The sequence below is a fragment of the Leptonotus elevatus genome, chromosome 3 (genome assembly GCF_054856555.1).
Source record: "Leptonotus elevatus isolate MCC_2025b chromosome 3, RoL_Lele_1.0, whole genome shotgun sequence".
NCBI classification, from domain to species: domain Eukaryota; kingdom Metazoa; phylum Chordata; class Actinopteri; order Syngnathiformes; family Syngnathidae; genus Leptonotus; species Leptonotus elevatus.
Window position 1 is genome coordinate 8196236 of NC_141241.1, and position 5160 is coordinate 8201395.

The 5160-nt window shown below is 40.6% G+C and overlaps 1 pseudogene; it reads right to left on the reverse strand.

Moving 5' to 3' along the window:
- Positions 1-3670: 3670 nt before the first annotated feature.
- Positions 3671-4958, reverse strand: LOC147176853 (profilin-2 pseudogene; annotated as a pseudogene).
- Between the last annotated feature and the right edge of the window lie 202 nt (positions 4959-5160).

Here is a 5160-nt window from a genome sequence, read left to right on the forward strand (position 1 = left end):
ACCACGTCTCCCAAAACATGCACATGGATCACACACAACATTGTGGAGCGATTCCAATGCTGTCATTGACGACGACTAATCATCTTAATTATTGTGCATGGAAGCAGTTTTGGACATAAATTGGCTCTCCACGCTAAGATAAATTGTTTACCTGCTCCTGTTTTGGTTAGCAACAGAGTTCAATTGACTCAATGACAGTATGCCTTGGTCAAGTGGACACTTTTCATATACTGTATATCACAAAAAGATGAGACTGCATGGGAGTCATAATCAGGGTTGGAAGGGTTACTTTTCAAATGCAATCCATTACAGTTACAAGTTACCTGCTATAAATGTAGTTAGTAACATAATCCAAGTACCATAATATTAAAGTAATGTAACTGGATTACTCCAATATTGAGTATGCTCATGAAGACAAAATAAAAATAAATATCACCACAATATATATTCTATACAATGTGCCCCTGCTATTTGCGGGTGATAGGGACCCGGGCAGCCCACAAATAGCAAAAATCCTTGTGTAATTAAAAAGAACGTAGGCTATTGATTGATTGATTGATTTAAGGCCATATACTGTTTTCGAACTGTCACTGAAAGCAACCACGACTCACAGATAGATAGATATACAATGCGGATGACGATGTGACATCAACTGCAAAATGAACTTTTATCCCAGTCACAAGTTTATATGTTGTGTATGATGTTTAAATAGTAAATTGGTGGGAGGAAGATTTGTTTGGAAGGTGTAACTCACATTATGGTTGTAGGCTAGCGGGCTAGCTAGCAAGAAACTACAGCGCGTAGCATGCCGCTGGACTCTCAGCTCAAACTTTCGCTCCGAGTAAGTTCCAGTGAATACCGGTCGTCATTTCCTCCTCCCGTCCATGAAGCTCTTTCAAACTGCCCGCGTGTGGAGGACACGACTAGTCAGTTCGTTCGTTCGTTCGTTCCCACCTCCCCGACTTGAAGCAACGGTCCCACTCACTCGGGCGTGCGCGGGCTTGCTCTCTCTCTTTCTCTTTCTCTTTCTCTCTCTCTCTCTCACTCTCGCTCTCTCTCTTTCTCGCTCGCTCTCTCTCTCTCGCTCTCTCTCTCTCATCGTAGAAATTGTAATCCCCCATTTTTAATAAATGTACCTGTAATCTGATTGATAGTTTTTTCCTGTAACTGTAATGATTTTAAAAAATTGCAATCTGATTATGTAACAGCGGTACATGTATTCCATAATTAAGATGAACATTCTACTCTGTTCTTAACATATGCTAATGCGCTTTTTCAAATCGCTCTGTACTCCACAAAACAGGAGCAACAATGGAAAAAATTTCATCTCATATTTTTGGGGACAAAATGTCACATACGAGAAATCAGGCTATGAATAACATGAATATAAAGATGACATTGCTGCTCAAGTTGAGTATCTGAGGTTGAGAATAAAGTGGAATATCATAATGATTTTGATCGCTTAAATATTTTACCTGCGAATATCGAAAATCTGTGTATAACTGACACCAATTGGAATGCATTGGAGAAACACAAATAGCAAACTTCCTACCAATCAACTATCTATTATGTGGAATGAAATGACAGTAAAAAAAAAAGAAAAAAAGTAAATAAAGAGTTCCATCCATTCCCCATGAATAATCATTTTTAAACTTTAAAGATATAACATTTGTTTATATGGTCTTTAAAAAGTTTACTCCTTGATAAAGACAAAGCATGTGTTGTCACAACTACCATAAGTAGATGGATGACCCCGTAAGGGCTCAATTTTTCAAAGCAGCCTGAAAGCGGAAACTTTTGCAACGTCTTTTAAGAGCTTGCACACGTCACTTGGGGAAGGTCCAAGTCTTGCCAAGTGTTCTTGTGTTGCTAAGGGGCATCCCGAGGAATATGTGCCAGCTACAGCTATTCGTCATCACCGTGCTCATGACAGAGTTTTCTGTGTTCAATGGTGATGAAGTGAGCAGCGCAGCGGTGCTCATCCGTCATAAATCTCTCTCGGGAAAGAGAGGCTCAGTCCAGCAGGTAGTTGCCATCTTTTATATACCATGCTAAGCTAACACGCTATTTGCTTACATTTTCCTCAACAGTTTAATTCAACTTTTTATCACGGACACAGAAAAATGCTAACTCTATATCATTGTAGCCTACTCCTTGACCACTGAACATGCATTAAAAAAAGAGATTTGGGTAAGCTTTTGCTTGGCACGCAAAAATATTCAGATTTCAGTTTCACCACATGATGTTGAAGATGCTTTGACTAGTATTGAATTTGACTGTACTAAGTTACTTGCGTTGTCTTTGTGTGATAGACATTTATGTGTGACAACTGTAGGAATGAAAAAAAAATCTTGGTTTGTTGTGATTGTATTGCTGTTAATGTTTTATGTTGTTTGTTATGTGTTTCTGTAAAGCGCGTTGTGACAGCTACGGCTGTTTGAAAGCGCTATACATAAAGATGACTAGATTGCGCTCAGTATATAAATGGGCGCATTTTAACTCATTCACTGCCATTGACGGCTATAGACGTCAAATATTCATTTGAACTATTTCTATTAGTTTAACATTTTTTCCACTTTTGTTAACAAGAGTATAAAAATCTAGAAAAAAATTATTGTACATTTAGAACAGATATAAAATGTGTGATTAATCGTGAGTTAACTATTGAAGTTATGCAATTAATTACAATTTAAAAAAATAATCGCCTGACGCGATTTAAAAAAAGAAGAAAGGTTTATTAAAAATTAGGGGCGTCAGGCGATTACAATTTTTAATCGTAATTAATCGCTTGACTTCATTAGTTCACAATTAATCACAAATTTTATATCTGTTCTAAATGTACAATAATTTTTTTCTAGGTTTTCATACTCTTTTTAACAAAAGTGGGAAAAAATTAAACTAATAGAAATAGTTCAAATGAATATTTGACGTCTATAGCCGTCAATGGCAGTGAATGAGTTAATGTTCATGCCAGTGCAAATCTAATTTAGCTTGGTGTAAAAACAGACGCATTTTAATTTTCATGACGTGTGAATTCTGCAGGCTATTTGTATGACACAGCTGCAAATTTGGTTACAAAAAGTAGACTCGGTTCGGTAAAAGTAGGTCTAAATGGTGGTGTAACATGATTTTAGTGTATTTGATCAAGGCGCAGGCAGTCAGATTGCAGACGTGTGGTGGATGTCATCGTGTTTCATTTTCACAAATATGACAATCCATCTGAATCGTTATAGAAATCAGTCCAGTGAACAAATTATGATTTGTACCATCTTAAACATATTTTAATAGCACCCTTGTGAATGAGGGACGGTTCACACACAGTGACGCACGGTCATGGGTGAAATGTGGTCTTCAATTGCCCACGTCACGTTAAACTCGGCATGCTCTTCCACCTCCGTTTTAAAAATGAGGGGAGCCGCTACGATTGGGCTATTTTCAATCCCACACGCCCCATTATGCCCAATTGTACTGGTGCAAAGTCTAGAAAAATACCACAAGAATGAAAACTCCGCCCTGCGTTTGTTTCCCCTCATATTTAACAAGCTTGTACTGCACTTGATCCCATTTGGAACAAAAAAGACACTTCAGGTAGTTTGAAAGGAGTGATATCTATTGTCCAACAAAATGTCTGCCCGTTACAAATGAGATACATTAAAGAAGCTGGCAAAAGAAAAACAGCAATAACTGCCTGAGCTTGTAACTGTGGAATGTTCACTGGTTTTGTAAAATTCTGTTTCATGATTGTTAATTGAATCAAATTACAATACCTAGACTGGGTGACATGTATGCGCAGATCTGAGAGGGCGTCCAGCAGGAAGGGCTTTTTTGTGGAGGTGTGGGGGGGGGGGGGGTGGATGTGATGTATGAAAAGCAAGACAGTCATCAGATACGCACGCAGTCGCTCCTCCAGGAAGTTGTTGTTGGGAAAGGTAGAAGATGTTCTGAGCCATTTATTTTTTTTAAAAGCTCTCCAAGTAAAAGTGTCAGTGTTCAAGTGTTTGGCTTTCATTTTGCTGGTCTTCCTTAAGTGACTTCAATTCATCTTGGCTATGGATCATCTTTAAAGGCGAAGATGGTTTTGGAGAAGGAAGAGAAGAATAACTTGCATCTAGGACAGAAAGTGGTTGACAGATCCGGAACGGGGCCTTTTAGTATCCAGACCTCCTCAGGTAGTCCGCCATCCCATATGCTTGCTTGTTGAGCACTCCTCCATGGATACTTGCCTTCCCCATAACCATAACCAAGACTTTGTCAGTTCTGGCTACAGAAATGTTGTACGTGGGCCCCCCGTCGGAATTCTTTGTCCGGAAGTCCATTGTCCAGTCACCGTCAACATTGAGGCTATCTCGAAGTACCGAGCATTTTTTATTGCCTACGGTCAGCCCCTGGGTGAAGAAATTGTCGCGTTCCTTGGCCACCATCACGTCGATTTCAGTGGGCGTGATGTTGGCGAACGTGCCGCCTTTTAACGAGGCCCAGACGTATTTGGCCTCACCGTAGCCAACAATGGCCGCATCCTGGCAGGTGCCTTCCGCCATCAGTCTCTCCACGTAACTTTGCCAGGACATGTTTTCTGACGATGGATCCGAGATGAAAAAAAAAAGGAAGCGCGGTGACAAATGTTAACAGGTGCGACTGGAGCTTGTGTACTCGCCAAGCTTTCTTGTATCGCCAAGCTTTCTTGTAAAGTCACCAACCAAGGGAAGCCACTGCAGCCAGACAAGGACTTGGGTGTCGTTCTGACAAAAATCCCAATTGCTTTTAAATGCATTCCTCGATGCATGTGAGGAATTGTGTCATATTGTGTGACATCATCCAGCTATGAGGTCTTGTGACATCACAGGGCTGTGTGTTGTCATCGCGTTGCTTACTTACCAGCGTCAAAAGACGCTTCATGAGGTAAAAACCCCGACGGAGCTTGTGTTTCCACCGTGGGATGTGGAGCGGTGCTGCGGGATGACATGATCCAGAAATACATCTCTCCATCATAATCCCACGCAGCTTTCAATAACACGTAAGTGACGATTGTGTTCTGACCAAGAAAAAAACGGACCGCAAAGTGTAGCCACTAAAAGTCTTAATGGATCCGAGAGTTTCACGCAGATGTACCTGTGCCCGAGTTCCCACGACAGCCCCGGAGGCGGCGCATCCATCTATGTC